Source organism: Pseudochaenichthys georgianus, chromosome 4, assembly GCF_902827115.2.
Source record: "Pseudochaenichthys georgianus chromosome 4, fPseGeo1.2, whole genome shotgun sequence".
NCBI classification, from domain to species: domain Eukaryota; kingdom Metazoa; phylum Chordata; class Actinopteri; order Perciformes; family Channichthyidae; genus Pseudochaenichthys; species Pseudochaenichthys georgianus.
In genome coordinates this window covers 9,726,892-9,750,813 of record NC_047506.1, presented here as the reverse complement: position 1 = coordinate 9,750,813, position 23,922 = coordinate 9,726,892, and the positions used below count along the sequence as shown (strand labels likewise).

Here is a 23,922-nt window from a genome sequence, read left to right as displayed (position 1 = left end):
CTTCATCCTCATCTTTAATGAGAGAGGTGGAGGGATTTCCAAGGTGCTGCTTTGCCCTGTTTTCTTTAGAAAGGTCTCGCTGTTCTGGGAAGGAAGCCTAGAGAAGTGGATTAGCTAAAACCCAGAGGAAGGAAGAAACAGACTAGACCACATCACAGTACACACACACAACCTCACATAGTGTAGAAAGAAAGTCAAACGAAACGCCCGGACAGAGAGGTGTTATAAGAGCTCCAAGGAGGTTACTCCCTTCCAGCTCAGAATCAAACAGGACCCGAGAGGAGAGGGAATAAGGAAAATCTAAAACACATTTTCACCCTTCGCCCTGACATGTGGAACCTGTACCGGGAGTGTTTTCTTTTCATCTGGCTGTGATGGGGCTCAGGGGTTTCTACAGTGTCCCCTCTGCCCTCTTCTCCCAGGAGGGCTGTGCTGACCTAATTATCAACCAGGACACCCGCTTGCTGAGAACAACAGCACCTCCACAGCTTCATGCTACGGCCCCCCACCCTTCACTATAGCTAAAGTACGGCACAACGTCAACAGCTCGCTATGTGGTCCTGTATCCTATTGTGCTAACCTGAATGTCTGACAGGACTCACGGTCATTCATAGGAAGCTGTTACTTCCAGTAAGGTTATCTCCTCCTCACATAGGGGAGAAATCACCCGTTGTTTTTGTAAGTAACTGGAGTATCTTGCCAGGAGAGTTGGGTTCAGCAGTGCATCTGGATTGGCACAGCTGGCTTTGTTTAAAAGCAGGGTCCTATTCATATCTGCACCAGTGCATAACCCCCCCACTCCTCTCTTTACCCTCATTCATCATGCTCCACATGATCAATAGTGTCTGTCACTTGAAGGATAATGTTTGATGGATGGATGCATCGCTAAAAAGTATCTGATTGTAAGTGTAGCCAAGTGAACTGCAGATTAAAAAGAATCATGTGTGGGCGTCATGAAGTACCTGAGACATTAGCTCTACTGTTAACTGCCATTGCACACACACACAAACACACACACACACACACACACACGCACGCACGCACGCACGCACGCACGCACGCACGCACGCACGCACACACACACACACACACACACACACACACACACACACACACACACACACACACACACACACACACACACACACACAACACACACACACAACACACACACACACACACACACACACACACACACACACACACACACACACACACACACACACACACACACTTTGAAACAAGGGCTTTCCTTTCCCCCCCTGCAGTTTCAGAATCCCCCCCAGAGCTGAGAATGTGATGAGCAGCAGACCGCCAGCGCACTGCGTGGGATGAAAGCGCTCTGGTGTGCATCTGTGACCCTGCTTGGTTGTTTCTCAGCGACAGGATCCCCTCTCCTAAACGGCTCACACCTTTGAGGTAGAACGTTAATGCCTCATGAATGGCATTCAAATTAAACCTGTGGTCTCTTGAAAGGTTAGAGAGGTTTCAATAAAAGTGTCTTGCAATGAACGCTCAGCTGTCGAAGAATAGTGGACCTCAGCGCAAACTAAAATGAGGCCTCTGATATAATATTTCTGTAAAAGAATAACTACTCACACCAAATACAAGATCCTATCACAACTTTGTGAAACTGAGGATCCAAGAACACAGACACATTGCTAGAGAAAGTGCAACAAGCGTAACCCCAATCAGACACTAGAGTCAAGATGGTCTTCCGGTTTTTCTTTTCACCACTTTGGAATAGACTCAAATATCTCAACAACTATTGAATAGATTGCCATGAAATATTGTGCAGGTATTCCTGGACCCAAACAAATGAAGCCGATGAAGCCCCTGACTTTGTGCCATGATTTTCAAGTTTGTCGTTTAACTGAAATGTTTTGACAACATTTGGATTGATTGCTATGACATAGGTATAACAACGTTCATGGTCCCCTGAGGATGAACTATAACACCTTGGTTCACCCTTAACTCCCCATATAGGGCCATGGTCGTATAACATTTTACACCATTATTTATGTTTAGTGCTTATAGCCAAATGTTTCACAAAAAACGAATGTACTTAACATTAGCATGTGAGTGTCGTCAATGTGAGTGTGTTAGCATGCTGATGTTATCATTAGCTCAAAGCACATCTGTGTTTAGGTACAGCCACACAAATCTGCCAGCAAGGCTGCAGTCTTTCGTGTCAAACAATCCCTTGGGTTATATAGACATATATGCAGGAGAAATAATAAGGCAAAAATGTATCCAAACTGTCCATAATAAATATGCACCAACATGTATAGAACAACTTCTTGGTTAAACTCAATTTAACAATGTGAAACTGTGCAAAATGATGATACATATGTTAAAGTTGCAAAAACAGTATGGTGTATTTCACCTCGTTTCATTTCTGTATAAATAAGAGACTTAAACACATTTGGCATTTGTAAGTGTTTCCCTGTGTGGTAACGAGGGGGGCACCATGGGGGTCTCCTTCATCTAGATTCTCATCACGGACGGCACAAAGATCAGCTCACCACAGCGTGTCTGCACGATAACACCTTACTGACTCATGAACCATGACACGCTCGCCACACGTAGGCAGGAGAAACCACAGGCAGGTGGGAGGTGACACCGTTGTAGGGGGGGGGGGGTTAACTCACCGTGGACAAGCCGGAAACCCCTCGCAGCCTGATCTGAAAAGGTGTGGTTAAAGGGAATAAAGATGAATGCACAGGGTGAACATCAGCATGGCCGTGATTCAAAGCTCCGCTAGTGCAGAGGTGGACAGAAGGTGCAAACCCAAAGGGCAAAGTCTTCACAGCTTCTCAATAGTAAACTACAGCAAAACTCCCAGTGAGGAAGAGCCAGAGGGTTCGTGGAGTTTGTATTAGGAAACAAATTCCTCTAATCTCAGGTAAACAAGTTGCCGCCACAAAAGCTTTGATATAATGAATGTTGGGGTGAGTGGTTTTAGTTTACAGAAATACATTTCACCTTTAAGGATATGAAAACAAACACACTTAACCACTGACGGTTGGCGTGGCAGTTTCAAAAGGAGGAGTCAAACTGAACCAATAAGAGACTTGCCCCTTTGACTTCCAGTAACAATCAACTTTACTGACAACTGGGTGCCCTGCGGTAAATGACCGTGCATTTTCACTGTTTGATTGTCTTCTGGGAACACACACCCTCTCTGAATGCTTCGGCACTAGCATATCATATGCCATTTACGTGAGTAGATTTGGAAATTACACTGTGATTGTTTTTGTGATAACGAACCATCCTGAAAATGCTGCCAACGACGCTGCATTTAAAATATTTCAATGATCTTGATATTTGCAAACACTGTATAATAAATATTCCAAATGTAAGAGTGTTAAAATATATCTAAATATATGTTTTTGTTACACTGCAGTATATTTTTCAACTATTATTTCCCCCGCATCAGAGTTGGATGGTGAAGGCTTTGCATGTCTCAGAGTGAGTGGTGACAGGCAGCTAAATAGTGTAGTATGTCTGAGTCCTATAGCCTGGAGGTACCAGTGAACCTCTAAAATGAGGTGAAATGCCATGTGTGGAAAAACTCACAGCAGTGCGGTGCTAATTTGTTTGGGTAGAAAGAGCATAGATGGGGGACTGGGCCGCTTTCTGAAACTTACCTTCAGAAAACAGAGCTCCCTGCCGTCATGTGAAACCTAAAGTGCCGATTCAGTTTAGTCATAATGACATGGACACAGGCACAGAGAGACAGAGAGAATAAGAAAAGAAAGGAGCAAGTTAGCATGAGTCAACCAGGCTGTTTCCACGACAGAGGGGACATATTTAGTGTGTGTTTGCACCGTGGATTCGCAGCAAACTCCTTCCTGATAGAGCTTGCTCAGACGTCTGGGTTTCGACGTTGCGATGGAAAACTCACAAGCGCGTACTGAACCACAGGCGCTCTTTCTTCCCAGCCTCAGAGCTCCTCCTAGCTGACGGCTTTCCCTTCTCCTCAGCCTCCAGACGGACCACGCCAAGAGCCAGACTGAAGCACAAATAGAGTAAAAGTTGGCAGGTGTATAAAGACTCGAGGCAGCAGGATGAGGGAAAGTGAAGGGAGGACAGGTTCAGCTTGAATTGTACTTGAGTTTGGGAGGGGGTGAGACAGGTAAAGTGAGAGGAAAAGATGGAGAGAGGTGAAGAAACTGAAGCTGCTTGCTGTTGTGGGTATGAAGGAAAAGAGAGAGAGGGAAACCCAGACACAAACATAAACACTGGCTAGCACTTCAATGATTCCTCTCTCTGGCTTTCTGCCTCCCCTCTTGCCTCCCCCTTACTAGCCAAGCATAAACAAATATAACATGGAAAGCATCAGACAGGCCCCATACATCTCAGACTAACGGCAGTCTGAAGTGAATGAGAAAAGGGAAAAATTGTCATGGTGAGTTTTGTCGTTTCCATTCAATAAAAAGACCAATTGGATTCGGCCGGCAGACTGTCACTGACTCTGTTCCAACATCCAAATCACATCTGCCATAAACCCGAGAAATGTCATCCTGTCAGACTTCGGTCTGTCCCCCTAAAGTCATTAAGCTGATATAAAAAAAGAGAAAACAGCAAGACCATCTCATATTTTACTTCCATGACAGAAAGAGACACATAACCGCTCACACACACACTTGAACCTCTGAGGGTCCTCTTTTGATGACCAAAGGGAGGAGAGTATGAAAGAGGAGTGTGACTGAAAGACTCCAGGCCCAGAGAGCTGACAATAACCATGCCCTGTACCACACACACACACACACACACGCACGCACGCACGCACGCACACACGCAGCGCACGCACGCACGCACGCACGCACGCACGCACGCACGCACGCACGCACGCACGCACGCACGCACGCACGCACGCACGCACGCACGCACGCACGCACACACACACACACACACACACACACACACACACACACACACACACACACACACACACACACACACACACACACACACACACACACACACACACACACACACACACACACACACACACTCTTCTGTGACTGGAAGATGGTTCCAGTCACAGAAGAGCTCACTTGCTGCTCAGAAACTAGCATCGCTGTGCACACAGGTTTTAGTGAACTCTTTCCCTCCTTTGAATGTTTTTGTTTTACCAACACGTTCACTTGTTATCTCAGTCAACACTTTCACTCAGCCACAGCATCAAAAGCAGCAGCAAGCTGTCCAAACTGTGCAACCAAAAAATGGGGAAATCGTATTTTTCATTTGCTTCCAAGCATGACTTTGTCTTGACTGGTCTCCAAGTGAAGTGTATGCTGTGGTGCACAGGATAAGTCAACAACATACAAGTGTGAAACCATGTGAATAAAATTATATGGATGCAAATGTTTAAACTAAGTTCAAATTAATAAAATATAGTTTGGCTTTTTGGGTGATAAGTTTATTTGCCCCCTTGGCAAGAGAAGACTAATAAAACATTCATGTTTATCAAGTAAGTATTAAGTTGTATATGAAGCTTGTTAGCTTATATTAGCATTCTATACAGCTAGCAAGGCTCTGTCAGAAAGAAACAAAATCAACCTACCATTAAGACACACTAAGTAACATGTTATATCTTTATGTATTATTATGTATTATTGTATTATTATTATTATTATGTATTAGGTAGGTAATTTTGGAGAAACCAGCTCGAGTGCGCTAGAATTTGAAAATACAGAGCCCCTCCTCCAACACACACGAACGCGCACATGACCAATGAGGGCACGAGATAAGTATGTGTAGGCCATCCTCGTGCTACAGTACTACGGCTTCCACAGATTTTTTGTCAAAACACTTCAGATATTCATTGCTATCGGGATGTTAAGAGCATTCCATGGAATATAACAAAAAGTGTATCTCGAGCCGGTTTCTCAAACTTACCTACCCCACCTTTAAACAAATACATAAAACATAGAAATGGCAAGTTGTGGTTGTTTTATCTTCTCAACTAGATGACACTGCTTCTTGAAATACACCCACATATCACCCCGTATAAAACCACAATGTGGAAGATTAAATAAAGACAGATGACATTTTAATAGATAAGCTTCAAAGATGTTGTTAGGTATATTTAGTTACATTTGCCATTCTAGCTATATCTCCTTATTCATGTCTTAATGGGATCCGTCTTCTCATCTAACACGCTTACTACTCCTTTCAGCCAAAAAGCCTTTAAAGTATCTTAAAAAATGTTTATTTGCACTGATTTTTTAACAATTAAAAGCATATATATTTCAATTTCCGTACGTTCCCATGTTTCCTTGTTGATCACTTCTCTACACGGCCTGTGCTTCAGTGGATATCATGTGTCTTTTTTGTATAGGAGAGTTTTTATGAACTGTTGTAACCAGAGACAAATCTATGTGATTTTCCGTCAGGCGGTTTGGGAGCCAAAGTGCTTAAAGACTCTCAAACACTTTTATTTGCTGCCAAGCCAGTCAAAGCGGTTCAAATGTGAGCAGCCTGTGCCAACTTCAACTGCTGCCTTAAAGGCCAAAAGTACTTATGATAGTGATCAGCGATGCTGTAATCATAAACCAATGTTAGGCTGAGAACAGGCAGGACCTGACACTGGGTTAAAAACAACAGCCGGGTAGTCCTGTCCATCTTCAATCATATGTCTCCTGCCTCTTCTAAAGAGTCTTTCCACCCAATAATTTAGCCATCTAAAAAAAAGATCAGGGAACCGCGCGGCGACATGGTTCACATCACACACACAGTGGAAGTGTATGAGACGCTCTGCATGGGGTCTAGTTCTTACAATACCATACAGACAGACATAACAAAGATGTGGTGTGTGTTTCACAGTCGGCCTAAAACCGTCGCTGCTGAGCGTGCACCGTCATATAGTTGTATGTGAGTTTGATTCGTGCATGTGTGTGAGGGTGTTAATGCTGGTGTGAGCGACCATACCACTGAAGTCAACCTCTGTCAGCTGCTTAGAGCTGATGGAGTGAGACACACACATGCTAATCTGTGACCTTAAGAGTGGAGAGCAGACTAGGAAGAAGAGGAGAGCGAGAGGTCAAAGAAAAGTAGCAGCACACCAGCTTTCTTCTTGTAAAGGTCAGTTTGGCTGGAGATACTGATCCACATCAAGACACCTAAAAGAAACATCTGAACGTTTGAGACAGAGCATTATTACATTTCATGGAATGCTTATTGTTTCCAATTTTTCTAGAGAATTTGCTGTTGAATCACAGATCACCTATAGCCTGCATTTTACATCTCCACGCACCTACTGTAAAGGTTGTTTGAAGAAGAGTTTGATGCAGTTCATCCATCATCAATTTATGGTTCAGTGCCTTGCTCAAGGTCACCTCGACATATAGAAAGAAGAATCCAACCTTTCAATTGAAGGACTACCAGCTCTACCTCCTGAGCTACAGCTGTCCCCACAGCAGGTGTTTCCAAATGTACAGTAACAAGGAAGGACAATCATCAGAATAATAACACTAACATACAGTGTTAATTCACCAACGTGACAGTTATACTGACACCTTCATTATACTTCATCTGCTGTTACTGTTCTACAAGACAGTCCTCTCAACATAGACTTCTCCTTCTTTGTGCATGCAGAAGATAATTGGGCTTGAGTCTTTTCTGTGTCTACATGTAAATAGACTGTAAGCATATACAGTCTATTTTTACATCAATAGGACTGCGGTCTTACTGCTCCTAAAGCCTGTAAAGGCCTCACACTGAGAAAGACACCATCTCCCAACACACACACACACGCACGCACGCACGCACGCACGCACGCACGCACGCACGCACGCACACACACACACACACACACACACACACACACACACACACACACACACACACACACACACACACACACACACACACACACACACACACACACACACACACACTGCTTGTGTTTGTTTAATATGGCATTTCAGTATGAGAACAGTATATCCCGCTCCCGTCTTTATAAGGGCACAGCTAATGCAATACCGAGACAAGCCCCCCCCACCATTTACTATACACTCTCACACACAAAAGCACACAGATATACACACTTGTTAGTCCCGTGCCAATGGCTGCTGCCTCCTGGCACCACCCAGGTTTAACATGTGCTTCATCTCTCTTAACTGTACTTTCAGCCAACCGCTCTCCTCCTCTGAACTCACGAACACATCTCTTCTCCAAAAATGCACACAAGCTGACACCGACACACACATGCACATGCACACAGTCGTTAGACAAACACATGCACGCACGCACGAACACTTGCTGGTGCTTGAATCCTGTCTGTCTGTCTGTTAGGGTGAGAAGCGCACAGAGAAGTGCTGAAAGAACAGATTTAGACCTTTGTCTTCTTTGCGTAAGTGAGCCAATTCATGACAAATAAAATCCCTGCTTATGGTTGTTGGTGTGATGCTGACAGAGACTGGGAAAGCAAGATAGGGAAAACATGGTTCTGACTGAAAACCCTTTTAAAGTGGTTAACTTGGCCAGTCTGTCTGCACACCACACGTCGTCGTCTTGAGCAGTCGCTAATTTCAACTTCTAGACAAACTGTGTTGAACCCTTTATGGAGGATATCTTCAACAGACATTACGATGTGATCACTGGCAGCAGATGTGTACTATGTTTGGTTGACTCAGTTAGGGTTAGGGGTGAAAGAAGTTTTTCTTATTTTTAAAATAACAGCATTCAAAATGACTTTTCTCTGAATATTGTCCTCTTTTACGTCAGGCTTCAGGGACGCCATTGTTTGTCTGTCAGTTAGTCTGTTGGTTAACAACTATTTGATGAATTGGCCTATTTTATTTTGTGTAGAGGAGTCTGTTACAACAAACAGGAGTCAGAGAACAGCCACAATGAGTTAATGATTGAAAAAAGAATTGTGTACATCTGGCTTTGAAACAATACAGGATTTAATTCTGACATTTTGATACAATTAACAACGTACAATACAGTCCACTATTCAATTCAGATATGACAATAGGGACTCTTGTAGAGACAAACAACATGATGACAAAACAATGAATATCTAGTAGTGTGGGAATAATACTGTCTGGGAGTCCTACTTTTTTGTTGTGTTATGTCAATCATGCTGCTTTTGGCCATCCTCCCATTGCATCCTACGTAGTCTACACGTTCAGCACACAGAATAGGAAAATAGGCACATTCAAACAGAGACATCGAGGGGCAGAGGGGACGTCTGCATGAAGTAACACCGGGTGAGCAGAAGAGAGAGTAAAAGAAGGAGAGACTTCAAACATCAAGCAGACAGACAGAAAGCTGATGTCCACTGAAGCGTAGAAAAAGAGAGACGAAGATTTTGCATAAGGAAGTGAAAAACAGTCTCAAACTCTGAGGAACAGGGAAATACTGTATGTGTTCCTTGTATTTACAGATTTAACAGAAGGGGGTAACCCTGTTTGATGGATGAGGAGATGAGGCTGTTGTTTCTTTGGTTTCTACAGAAGACCACAGTCATGCCTGAAAGACTTCTAGTTGCACCCTGAAAATGAACAGAATCTAACAAGGATTTCTGTTGCAGCCCACAAGGTAAATTGCATACAGATTCCTGAGTATAACACACATTCAACTGAGATTTAATTGTATGAAAAGGCCTCATTGTACATCAGAAGCATCCAGAACTGTACCAAATTCCAAAACTGAAAGAGAATCCCAACAGATTAGTGATTATCATGCCATGCTTAGTTTCTCTGACAAATCAACCAATCCAGGCTTACAGCTGACTATTATGCTAACACTGTAACACTAACGTTCCTCAAACGCTGGCTTTCTGTTGAAAAGCTTGCAGGGATACAAACGACGCCACAAAGGGACGCTTCTCAAAGATATGCAGAGCCAAGCCGCGTGGCATTTCTAGGATATTTCAACTCACATTGAATGCAAATTGCTGTTGGCAAGATGTTTGTTCAAATCTATTTTTACCAGCATTGAGGGAGTGATCTTTGTTTACGTCACAGTGTTTAATCCCCCCTGCTTCAAGGAGCTTTCTTGTGGAAAAACCTCTCTAGCCAAAATTGTTGTCTTAAAATCTCCCATTTATATAGAACGTGTTGGAAAAGCTGGTGTAGATCTTTCAATTTCTCTGACACGGCAGCCACATCAATCCAGAAATATTTATTTTACAAGGTAGCTGGTTTTTTATGTAACCCAGCACAGTGTAATTCCCTCGGGGGCAATCTGTTTTGATGTGAAATATACAGACCGAATGTTACAATATACTGCAGAGAAAACTTAGCCTGGTTCTACTAGAGCAGAGGTTGTGGAAATACATAATGTTTAAGTTAAACAAAAAGATTATTCCTTAAATAAAAATTGAAATCTAAGAGTTCTTCTAATTACTATACGGAGACACACAACGTTTATCTAAAGTGGATCACTTACAGAAATTACAATACTTGTGATAATCTAAACAGCCATGTTCAGCTTTGTTGTGTTAAGCCTTTCAGTCAAACAAAAATACTGGAGATTTTGGTAAAGTGCAGCCATACGTCACGATAAGGATCATGTTCGCTGTCCTCAGATTTACTCCTAAAACCTCCATTTGTTTATAATAATCCGTCCATGTGATGTATTCAGGTGGCTAAACCGTAGGGTGCTGTGTCTTCGGGGATAAATGGGGTAATTTGTTTTGTTTTAATAAAGCAGGTGTTTTTCTTGGACCAGATTGCCAAGGAGCAAATAGCTTTCTAATCACATCACATATGGAGAATCCAGATGATGGCGGACAGAGCGCAGCGCTGCATCATCGCTGACCCAGTGAGCCCCCGCTCCGACATGCACACCACTCCACGCGCGAGGATTAACACAGCTCTGTTTTCTTTGCAAAGCAAAACATGTCACTTCATTTGCTCCAGTTTAGCCCCTAATCACAGTGACGGACAGGAGAGAGGGAGGAAGAGAGCAGCATGAAGCTAACTGAAAAAAGGCAAACAAACTCTCTGCACCCGATTATGTTTTTGAATCCACAAATCCATTGGTCTTCATCCAACGCACACACAGAAAGCATCACTCATTATTTAACAGTTATTATGAGGAGTGCAGAATACATTTCCGCACAACTGTACCACACAGTAGAGTAAGGGGTTGCCAAAATAAAGACAGGGAATAACATACAAAGGGGACACATTGTGCCCATTCTGTTGAACAATGCTCCACAAATGTGTATTAACAAAGCAGCTCAAACAGTAAAAGCAGTCTTCAGGAAGGAGCAGGCAGCAGAAGGGGGCCTGTGTGGCCATTCAAACGAGCAGCGTGTGGCTGTGGGCCTAGAACAGCCCGCCGTACATTTCCATAACAGGAAAGGTCAGTGTTGTGGCTCCAGGGGCTTTAGAGACGCTAACACAATCCATACCGAGCGCTCCCCTCGGCTGCCCTACCTGCTGGCAGCACTCCCTATGGTGCTATAGTCTAATATTACACTCTGTATTGTATATGATCACTCTAAGCTTGAGTGATTTGTGCAACATTATTTATAGTACAAATAATTCCTTGCGGATCTTGTCTCCCAAAGTTGTCCTAAGGATTCTGTATCTTTGAAATATAAGACATGGTTAGTAAGGCAACAACCTAACACATTCAAATTGAAGCAGCAACTGCTTACAAAAAAACGATCTGTCATCTGCTATAAGAGGGATGAAGAGAAATCCTGGCCTTAAAAAGTGTTTACACAGGTTTTCGATTTACTCGCTTCTTAAATGCGTTTCAAGAGCACAGAGAGATGCAGAGGGATTGTAAATAGGTCCAAGTTTAAAGATGTTTGCAATTTGTTTTAATTTTACTTTATATTTTACAGACTAAAATACAACGTTATGAGAATCCTGTTAAAGGGATCCTATTATGCAAATGTTCAGCCACAAAGAGATGTCCTTACCCTTAGCATACAATGCTTAGAAGCACAAGCCAATAGAAGTGCAAATGTGTAACATAGTGATGTCAATGTGATACGGAAGAAAAGGCAAAGGAGTAACACACGATAGGAAATTAAATTTAGATCCAACTGCCTCTCACGATCACTGGTAGATGAACCATTGCTAACTTAAGAAGTCACAATAACCGTGTCCAACACACAGCACTGATGTAAATAAACCTGCAGACTACAATCCAACAAACCAGCCTATATCCCATGCTTCCAAACACTTTTATCACCGATAACAATCACTATAGAGTATATTTGTAATGTACAGCAATAAGCCTGTCCTTCGAAGCCTTCTCTCTCCAGAACCTGCTGAAAATAATACAGATTCACTCTTAATTTGAAAGTACAGCAGAAAGAGGCTTTGTGGGTTGATTTGGGTAATAAGAGAGAAAAACATACAGAATGTGTGTGTGCGTGTGTGTGTGTGTGTGTGTGTGTGTGTGTGTGTGTGTGTGTGTGTGTGTGTGTGTGTGTGTGTGTGTGTGTGTGTGTGTGTGTGTGTGTGTGTGTGTGTGTGTGTGTGTGTGTGTGTGTGTGTGTGTGTGTGTGTGTGTGTGTTGCTGTGGTTGGCTCTGTGCTCTGACGTACAGTGTTTGAAGTTGTATTCCATACAAAACAACAGTAGAGGAAGTTGAAACAGCTTCTGGTCTTTCTCTTGGACCAGGCCTCGGGGCCCCAGGGGGCCCATAGGAATAAAACACTCCTTAGCACGGCCTCATATACCTCAACACCTGCAGCACACAAAAGCCCTCTGTGAGAGAAACAGTCCCTCAAAAGTCAGAAAAGCTGCATGTACGACAAGGAAACAACGCATGTTGGGTGACAGTGTGTCTAATAACAAAAAACACAGATGTCACTTTTATTTTAAGCTTGGAATTAAAGCCTTTAGACTGGTAAATCATTTATATTATGGCCTTTCTTTAATATATTTAGCTGAGACAAATAATACATTATGTTTTCTAGAAGTTTTAGTCTTTTAACTTTCTGTACTAGTGTTGTTTTTTAATACTAATGTGGATTCTTTTTGGTGATAAGTGCTCTTGAATACCATGAAACTGCTACAAAAATACAACTATTAAGTTAAAATAATTTTTGTTAGAGCTTTATTACATAAATAAATAAAACACCTCACTTATGTCGTGGTCCATTCGCACCCCCTCTCTACCCGGCTCACAGTATTTTCCCATGAGGTCCAACGCTCTCAGGACTGAGATTGGAATAATATTGACACTGGAGTAGCTAAAAGGACACAGCGTGGCTAATAGATATAATTATCTGACATAATTATCTCCAATAATAACAACAGATAATACCCCTCTGTCTGAGCACATGTTTGTTGTTGTGTCTGAAGGGATCCTCCCTGGAAAGATGGGCAGGGCCACTTCTCAGCCCTCCAAACCCAGCCTGGCCTCACCTTCTGTGGGTGTGTGAGCCTCCGATCGCAGCCTGTCAGGCACAGGTAGAGCTGAGGTCTGAGGTCGGCCGCTGCGTGGGTGAATTCCCCTTTTGGCACGAGCATCTGTCGACTCTGCTCTTTGGAAACTGTGGAGTGTTCACCTTCTCAGAGCCCAAGAGCAAACCTAGGAAACCCAAAATAAAAACAGCAGTGGTTAAAAGTGCGCACAACCCGCTGCACAGCAAGATTTTAATAACATTTAGTTGAACTCATTAATTTAAGAAATCGTTATGACAGCGCTGGAGCGCAGAGAGTGATTTTTCCGTCTGGTCCAGCAGACTAAAGTCCATTTACCTAATTAAAAAAACAAACCAGCGCTCTCTGTGGCTCTTGTGTTTACTGCTGTGTGACGGAGGGCATAAAACACAAGCAGCAGGAGAAATGCAAATAGATGGCGGGGTGACATAGAAAAGCCGGAGGAAAAGAGGCAGAGGACAAAGTAAGGAGAAATGAACTGAAGACAGTGGAGGGAGCTATTCATAGAGGCCTAGAGCTTAAAGGTGGGGTAGGTACATTTGAGAAACCGGCTCGAGATACACTTTTTGTTATATTCCATGGAATGCTCTTAACATCCCGATAGCAATGAATATCTTAAGTGCTTTGACAACAAATCCATAAAAAAACGTCATCTGTGGAAGCCGTAATACTGTAAAAAGCACGACCAATCCGTTTAGCCGATTGGATTACCGCCCTGTCTGTCAGCCTTCCATCTCGTGCACGCACAAATGTATCTCGTGCCCTCATTGGGCGTGCCGTAATTGGGCATGTATTGCGCGTTCATGTGTGTTGGAGGAGGTGCTCTGTAAGGAAGTCTGAAGGAAGGGGCGGATTCTTTTCGGCTGTGTACTTTCAAATTTTAGTGCAATAGAGCCGGTTTCTGAAACTTACCTACCCCACCTTTAATATAAGAAGCTATTGTAGTTGAACAGTTAGATTTTCGAGATATGCATTTGTTTTCTTTATTGCTGATGGTTACATAAGAAGATCTTAACGGTACGTCCACACAGCAGCTTCAGAAGAAACTTCCACCGCTTCCAACGCTTCTCTGCCCATTGACTTTGAATGGGGATGACGTCACTTTGCCTCGCTTTTCGCCGAACTGCATTGTGGGGGAGCGAAGCGAAGATTTCCAGGATGTCCAGGATTCAAAAGTTGAGCAATGTTCAACTTTTGAAGCTGAGCTGGAAGCGCCAGCCAATCAAACACGTTTATGCAAATCTGACAGTAGAAGCGCTAGCCAATCAAACCGCGTGTAAGCAGGGAGAACCAGACCGCAGTTCATTTCCTCATATTCCAAACGAGAAATTACGGTAGCAAATCACCCGGTTCTTTACGACCAGAACTATTAACGGGATACAAACCGGAGGAACCAGGCATGGAGGGAGGTGGCAGAGACAGTGGGGGAAACTGGTAGGTTTTCGCCTGTTTGGGGAGTTTATATATATATATATTGCTCGCATAAAATCCCCAGGGTTTTTTGCTTTGTATGTCGGGGGCGGGAGATTCATGTGATTGGTTGTTGGTCGCATTGCTCGCAAAAAATCCCCAAACTGTCAGACACGCCCAGCTCCAAGATTTTCAAGATTTTTGAAAAGCTGCTGTGTGGACGTACCGTTACCGTTCTCATGTGTTTAATATGAAGCTGGAGCTGTTAACCAGGTATCCTAGCGTAGCATAAAGACTGGAAACATTTGAAAACAGCTAGCATCGGTCCGTCAATAGTTAACAAAATCCTCCCATCAAAGCCTCTAAAGGTCACAAATTCACATGTGATATCTTGTCTGTTTAAGTATAAAAGTAATGTTTTTATGTGCTAGTACATATAAGTTCGGAGAAATGTCGAATTTACCCTCAAATATCTTTATAAATTGTCTTTAATCTGGACAAATTGATAGTAGTACATAGCATGATGTGGCAGATAAGAGGAGGGAAAAAGCAATAACTGGAAAGAGACGAGGGAGAGTGTAGTGAGAGTGGAGGGTGAAGGAGGAAAGTGAGACGAGGCAGGGGGAGGGAGGGTGAGGAGATGATACAGCAGAAAGTACAGCGGGAGATAAAAGCTGCAGGGGAGATGATCTGAGCCAGTCTCGGGAGAGGATTTCAGCCATTTCCATGCTCCAAAACCTATATAACACGCTACAGGAAAGGGACAGGGCCCCTTTACTTTGCACTGCATGTTGGTCGAAGCAGGATCCTCAGGTCATAACAGTGAAATGAACAGGGTCAGACGTCTAATAGGGTTTATAACTATCTTTTACCACAAACTGCATTTGAGGCAATAAGGTGAATAATTCATTTGTCTAATCTGGGATTCTGCTGATCTGTACGAGTTAGAGCGCAGCACAGAGCACACCGAGTACTTAAGCTGCGGCCCAAACGACACTTTAGTGCTGTGGGCCGAGCGTTGGGTTACATAGGAGAGGAGAAGCTCACTTCAATTATGTCAGAGGGAGAGGAAGGGGGTCGGAGAGGAGGGAAGATGGAGAAAGAGACAAAGGAGCAGGTATAAAAGTGAAATACACAGCAGTTTAATAAAATGAATCGCTGCCAGATGTCTGTCTGATTGATGGTGGAAAGACATGAGCTCTTTGTTTTTTATATGCTCATTGCAGGTCTGATCTGTGCAGTGACTCTTTATTATTGATGCTCTGAAACAAGAGTGGGCGCTCTGAAACCAACACTGGTGTTTTTTTCAGTAGGCTTCAAAGAATTTACCTCACCGACTTTTACCCAGAACCAGGCGATAGTTTTTCATATTTCTCAATCTTTTACAGGAACATTTTGGAGATGAGAGCAAAAACAGCCACACAGCTTCCTTTTAAAAACACAGCAGTCGTGCCGGTCCTGTTTCTAGAGCTACTGGCCTGAAAACACCGACCCAAAAACCCAGAGCGCAACCCACCCGGAACTAAAGCAAACACCAGATTCCCACTGGGGACGCATAAACTAACGTGCGGACGTCCTCCAGGGAACACAAACTGTGCGTGCATGGAAAGTATTTCATGTCTTTTCATGCTGGGTGCATTTTTCATCCACTGCTACAAAGTCTGAAGGCGCTGCGCACAGGGAAGGGCCATAAAGTCCATCAACGAGCTGTGCAGATATGGTTGCAATGTGTTTATTTTGTCACACTCCCAGAATGCACAGGGCTATGAATGCTGCTCCATCAGCCTTAGCATGAACTGTGTCGACAAACAGCACGACGCAAGCCAGAGCGCGAAACCTCCCATGAAGCATGAGTAACAATTACAGTGTCACACCTTCAAATCATGGTTACTAAAATCTTACTCACCGTTCTACTCCAGATGAAAAAGTGCTATGATCTAACTGTAATACTTTTTCATTAAAGTAATTTCAAATGTTCTCAATTACTGTTCAAAAATGGCAATGATGTCAAATCCCCTTTAGATTTGTACCTTCACACGTGTGAAAACAACAAGTGACAAACACATGTAAAGTTAAGCCAATGTATCTCTTCACACATCAATAGCATGTAAGCATATAACAACTTCTCCGTCTTTTCCCTGACAAATTAATAAACTTTTCCCGCTAAAAAGACCAGGTTTTGTGGTTGAAAATGACAGAAAAAGCTTATAAGTGGTAAAGATTGAATTCAAATAAAGGATTTATCTAATATCCCTGGTCTTGAGATGTTAATCACTTTTTTACAGCCATGCTTATCCTGTACTTTTCAATATTTTATTTATTTGAAACACCAGCATTATCAAGACCATACTGCAAATAGCACAACATTAAAGGGTTAAACACCGGAAGTCGGATTTGGTTTAATACAATTATTCTAATCTCACCATAAATTTGGTACGTTTTGTCATTCTTTAACAAAATTGTACTATGAGAGTGAGGGCGACACAACTTGTTCGAAAACCTTTAAAGGAAAAAGTCTAAGATCACAAAATACTATACACACACACGCACAAAAGTGAAACTGATCAGATTGTGTTAATCCTACACCCACCTACAGGGTTAGTCACTCACCACAGGGGCCTCGGCCTACAGACCAACATGTGTCATTCAAGAGGAACTGCAAAGGTAGCAAAGCAATAAGCTTTCACTCAGATCTCATTTAATTAAAACTTAAATCGATTAGGAGTTTTTCCAAAAAAAGACACCTGATCAAATCCCCCTGACTTTCTGAACTTGAGCACACTGAACTGTAAATTACATCCTGGTTGTTTTGGTGTGTGAGATCGTGCATCTGTGTGTGACTGAGTGGGCGTGAGACAGCTGGCCCAAAAGTCCAGCAGCAGCAGAAGAAGAAAGAAAAGAGAGAAATACCCTGGTTAACTCTGATCAGTCTCACTACCTCAACACCCCCTGCAAGTTGAACGTTTAAACACAAAGTTTTGTTTCAGGAACATCATTTTTTCATCCCAGCTGCCCAGTTTACTGTAAACAGAAACAGAAATGTGAAGGGAAGCTTGGTATTTATATTGTCATATTTTACTAAATATGTTTTAAATATTAGAACTGAATTCTTTTTTCTAAATGTATAAAAGTGCACCTATGTGATGTATTCATGTTACATAATTCACCCAGTTCTCATATACTCACACACACTGACGTGACTTCTGGGAATCGCTCTCAGGCAGCAGGGTGCATTTCCAGTCAGTCAGGTGACCGGCTTTGCTCCGGGATCTCCAGCTTGTCATGTGACGCGCTGCCCGCTCACTAACTCTTTCACTCCCTCCTCCGTTTCTCTTTCCACTCTTACAGTTCGTCTTCTCTCTACCCTGCTGATTTAACACTTATGACCACCTGCTGCCTTGTCAATGAAATTCCCCTCGACTCCTCACATCTAATGGGGAAAAGAACCCTCTGTCCTTCCTCTTCATCTCTCCTTTTCCTCCTCCTCTACAGGGACTTAATCCACTGTCTGTCCCTGCTGGATGTTTGAATTATTCAGTGGAGCGCTGCTGCTCGCCACAAAGAGCCACCTCTGACATACAGGGAGAGGGCGAACAGCAGACAGACAGTGATGGTGGGGTCGGAGGGAGGGGAGTGGGAGACAGATAGAGTGATGGCAGCAGATGTCTGACTGGGAGCTTCCCAGGAAACCCCACACTCATCTTCCTCACCCTCCTCTTCCTCCACTGAGGCAACCTTAATCGCATAACCCGGGGAATATAACTAGCTGTCTGGCCAGGTCAACTGGAAATAGACAGCATTCTTGATAGTGAGCTTGACCTGATGCAGAAAGCAGCGGGGGGCGGATTAGAGGATCATGTTTCCTGAGCAGCCATCATGACAGAGCAGAAATGGGGAATTTCCTAAGTTGTTATGGTGGTCTTGGACAGGCAGAGGCAAATAACCCTGAAAAAAACAGCAATCTGTCCTTTTTACACAGTTTCATAAAAAATAATGTGTTGATGTTTGAGATTTAGAAGTGCTGATACAGGTGTAGACTTCGTCACCTTTAAGCAGGTCCAGGCTTACTGCTTTTATGCTGTTTTCAGTCATTATGCTAAGCTAAGCTAACAGTCTGTTCGATACAGACATGAGAGCGGTATTGATCTTCTCACGTAACTATCTGCAAAAAAGCTGTAACCTAAAATGTCAAACTTCTTCACAACTCATCTCGTGAACACAATATTTGAATTGCTGCTTACATAATTCTGCTTCATTAAAAGCTACTCACGCTCGAGTATGTTTGTACTGATCGAAACCACTGAATCATCCTCTTGAAAACGCTAAAGCTTGTTGTGGAAGCATGAAATGACTTTTCACGATGTTACAAAGCTGGCAGAAGATGTTCAGATAAACGAGAGTTGTAGATGTCATCAAAATGACTGTAGTAAATTCAAATGTAAACCTACAGATAGTACAATAAGACAAGTATTATTTAGTTTATTTGAATTTGTGCTGTGCAACAGAGTAGGCTACTGGATAGGGTTTGAACCGTTTGAACTGATTATAATGTATTGAGAGACATCATCTCAGAGAAAAAAAGCAGTTGCTATCTGGATTCAGCAGAAGTCTTTGTTATGAATTATTAGGGGATTATCCGAAAACATGGGTTTCTTTGTGTAATGTTTATCGTGTTGAAGTGTTGGATCCTAAATGAGAAAATATACTCAGAAACATCACGCAGGTGTTTTCCCAATCACTACAACGTCTACTACTACTACCATCAGGGTTGATGAAGACCCTCAAGACTTTATCATTTTTGACAGTTAAATAAACAACTTGGGCCACAATCTCGGGCTTTGAGAGACCTTTGACTGGTCTGTGTTTGAGGGAAACCCCTTTACAGTGAGAGCCATGCAAATGTTGAAGGTAAAGGGCAGAAGAAAGCCCCTCCTCATTGCTCTGGCGCTTCACTGAGCACTGAGGGGAATCAAAGCACATCAGCGCTGCTGTAGGAGGCGTACAATGTCAGGAACTACGAGGCTGAGGAACTCCTGACCTTTCCTTTCACCTGTCACTCAGACACCTGTGCATCACACTGTGGTGTTGACGTGAAATGTGGGAGGGCTGACAGAATGTAAACTAATGAAATAAACAGTGAGAAAAGTGCTTTTGCAGTATCAATTTAGGTGTTAACGTACATGTCTCTGCAAACAAGAGAGAAAGTGAAAGAGAAATTAAAACAGCTCTAAAGAAAACCAAGAAAAAGAGAGAAGATGTCAATAAGATGAACAGCAGAATAACTGAACCACTGTTAAAATTAGTGCATGTGGTTAAGCCCTACGGTGCTGCGGTGTGATATAAGTAGATGAGGGGAGCAGATAGTGAATATGGTAATGCCCCAAGACTGGGGTTATTTCTGTGCTGTCTGTAAGCTGCTGTGTAAATGCATGTGTGCATTTAAGTGTGTGTTGCAGTGACTGTGTGTGTGAGAGAGATCTACACTATGCAGAGTCAGTCAGTCTGTCGCGGGGTTATGGGGGATTCCTATTTAGCCTTCAGTGAATGTCTATGGCTCATTGCAGGGTGCTGGGGAAGAGGGGCTATCTGCTGCCCTTGATGATGTGTCCAATTTCTGTTGTTTATAGTTCATGTCTCCTCGCTCCACTTACTTTCTACTCACTCCCTCAACCTCTCTTGTTAATGAAAACACATAAAACACACCTCAAGCTACACCAAATATGTGCCAACACTATAGAGTACAGTCTGTTTTGAACTTGTTTTACCACTGTCCTCCCAGTCTGTCTTGTTCCTGGAAACAAATAAAAAACATATCAGTGTGTGTTGTTGATGCGTAAAGAAATGTTTCTTAAATTATGTGTTTTTTTCCAAATGCAGTTTTTATCTCTGTCCCTAATTTAGAAAAAAAACAGTTCTAAATATCTTGCTATAGAATCGAAAGTATACAGGACAAAAAAAATATGACAAATTAGCGTGAAAATATATGTGCAGTATATCTAAATGAAAAGAGAAAGAGCTGTGTAGTATAAAAGTGGTAGTATTGTGCATGTAAACTATCATGTACATTAAGCAACTTAGCAGCATGATCATGTTTGCAATTCTAACCTTATCTGTACAAGTGGTACAAAACAAAGAGATGGTGCATGTCTGTGCTGATATTGCAAAAGTTCACACATATTCATCAAATGGAAACATCAAGCCTAATGGTTTTACCCAATGTTGAACTTCTTCCCTCCAACCAAAGAAAACCACAGATAATCAGTCAGCAGGCTGCCATAAATGTGCTGCTATTGACTTTGATTCCTGTATAGCCTATATACTGATAAACTGATGCGTGACGATACAAGCCTTCATTATTGTGCCAGACACATTTCAAATGTGTTAGATTAGACTAATTCCTTTCTAAATCCAATTATCTCAATCCAACATAATATCAACACACACAGGTCTTAATGGTATGATACGATGCAATGGGATTCAGCTGCTTCTAGAAATACTAAAAGTATGTACTTAATAGATACATTTGTGTTGCAAATACTGAAACAGAAACTGTATCGGTGCATGTCTGTGTAAATAAAGCAACTCGTGTCTTCATTAACAGTTTCACTTTCAACCAGGGGCTTGACCCAGTGTGCTTTTCGTGAAATGCTAATGCTAGTATTCCTTGCTAAGTGTTGACTGCTCGTCTCTCAGTTTTTTATCAGCACGTCTTCTTCTTAAATTACAAGCACAGTTTATTTTTCCAACAGCACATTTTATTTTTCACTTTGCATTTTGATGACTGTTAATGTAATGTACTGTAGGAAGATTTCAGGGAGCATTTTTCAGGATGAAATAGCCATTTCCAAATATATTTTTACATGAATAAATGGTGTTATATCTGTGGTTCTATTTCAATGTAGCCACATCGCCAACTCTGCATCATATCACTAAATCATTACAACTCTCTAAATAAGTGCATACAAAATAAATCATGTTAAAGGTGGGGTAGGTAAATTTGAGAAACGGGCTCGAGATCGCTAGAATTTGAAAATACACAACCGGATAAAATCTGCCACTTCCTTATAGACCCCCTCCTCCAACACACACGAACGCGCACATGACCAATGAGGGCACGAGATAAGTTTGTGCCCCGATGGCAGGCTGACAGGCAGGTAGGCCATCCTACAGCGGCTTCTACAGATGACATTTTTTTATAGATTTTTTGTCAAAGCACTTAAGATATTCATTGCTATCGGGATGTTATGAGCATTCCATGGAATATAACAAAAAGTGCCGGTTTCTGAAACTTACCTACCCCACCTTTAAGGTCTGGATTCGTTCTATTTTGTTAATTTACAGAAAGGACAACAGTACTTGAGCAAATCTAAAAGAAGTGGCTCAAACTCTGCAGTCTAAATAATCTGGCAAAGAGAATCCAACACACCTATTTTAACTTCTGCTATTCTCTAACCACATCCTTTACCCTGTACTTTGTTCCTGTATGCAAACACCGCTTTTTTCTGTATCTGCTCTCCATCTCCTCTGCAGATGCTTTGACCCACACACACACACACACACACACACACACACACACACACACACACACACACGCACGCACGCACGCACGCACGCACGCACGCACGCAGGCAGGCACGCACGCACGCACGCACGCACGCACACACACACACACACACACACACACACACACACACACACACACTCTAACCCTTCCTGCATTGATCTCTGCCTTTCTCTGCCTGAATGCTGAAATCTCGGATACACATGTTGTGCGTCTGACCTCTAGGGACTGCAGAGAGGTCAGAGGTCAGGCTGCTACCTCTGCCCTTCACAACATGACACCCCAGAAACATGACTGCTGAGACCTGCATGTGTGTCCGTGCACGTATGCATGTGTGTGTTCACATGTGAAATGTGACACCCTGAATAAATAAACCGCAGTATGTTCAGAGGAGAAATTGTTTATTTAAATTAAGGCTGACTGGTCTGTGACAATGTGTGTGAACTGCATGCATGTGTTACCCACTAAGTGTTGAGTGTTTTGGTGTGAAATGAGTGTGAGATTTCAGACAAAAAGAACAGATACACACAAATAAAGTGACATTTTGACAGGAGGCTGCTTCTTTAAATCCTTCTTCATGCAAAGAGTGGTCTGTTTCTGTCACTGTATTACACAGTGACATATAAATCACACACACACACACACACACACACACACACACACACACACACACACACACACACACACACACACACACACACACACACACACACACACACACACACACACACACACACACACACACACACACACACACACACACACACACACACACACACACACACACACACACACACATATACACAAAGAAGCCCTGCTGTCAATCAGCGCTCAGGAAACAGATAGGCTATTCTGTGTCCTGGCACTTGTCCCTAAACTGTGGCCTGGCTGCTGCAGAGAGAGCACTGTGTGTCACACGCTACAGATACAGGCTTCCCTCTGTCACACACAAATAACCTCTCTCACTCTATCCCCTGTCTCTCTAGTTCCTTCTGCCACAAACCCAGCGTTCACAAATATATGTAGGTATGCATGCAGGCACCCATTCACACACATTGCACAGAAATAAGTTGGATAACCATGTCTGAGCCGTTGTGCATTCTGACAGACAGCCGGCTAGGAGATTCCACTTCACCAGACCTATTCTCCACAGAGCGTGTGTGTCTGTGTGTACAAGGCTTTACATATGGGTGCTTTTGTGAAGGCACACTCGAACATTACACACTTATTGTTGAACATCTTGTAAAACTATAGGCATTACTGTAATAAGCTAGCTGCTACACCAGAGTCCACTCTTCTGGGAAGGCTTTGAAAGACAAAATATATATTTAACATTCCTTTATCAAATATCTTAGCTCCCTCTGTGACAAAGAGTTACCATATCAATAATTGTCTACATGTTTGGTCATAATAAATTAAAAAGGGTACTTGGAGGAGGTGTTGGAGTCTTTAATATTAGTTTTTAGTTTAGTTTTTTACAATATTCTAGTTCAGCCTAAAGGTGTTTAATGGGGCTGAATAAGAGCTTTGTTCAAGCCAGTCGAGTTCTTCCACACCAAACTGGTAAAAGCTCTTTAA

General features: G+C 42.6%; 1 long non-coding RNA gene across 1 annotated transcript in view; it reads right to left on the bottom strand.

Moving 5' to 3' along the window:
• The window catches only part of LOC139433744 (uncharacterized), a 39,708-nt gene extending 21,401 nt beyond the window's left edge, over window positions 1–18,307 (bottom strand). The window contains exons 1-2 of the long non-coding RNA XR_011643132.1: window positions 17,970–18,307; window positions 13,356–13,521 (exon numbers count right to left, since the gene is read on the bottom strand). This is a non-coding gene — a long non-coding RNA (uncharacterized lncRNA). The remainder of the gene's footprint in view (window positions 1–13,355; window positions 13,522–17,969) is intronic.
• Window positions 18,308–23,922: the final 5,615 nt, after the last annotated feature.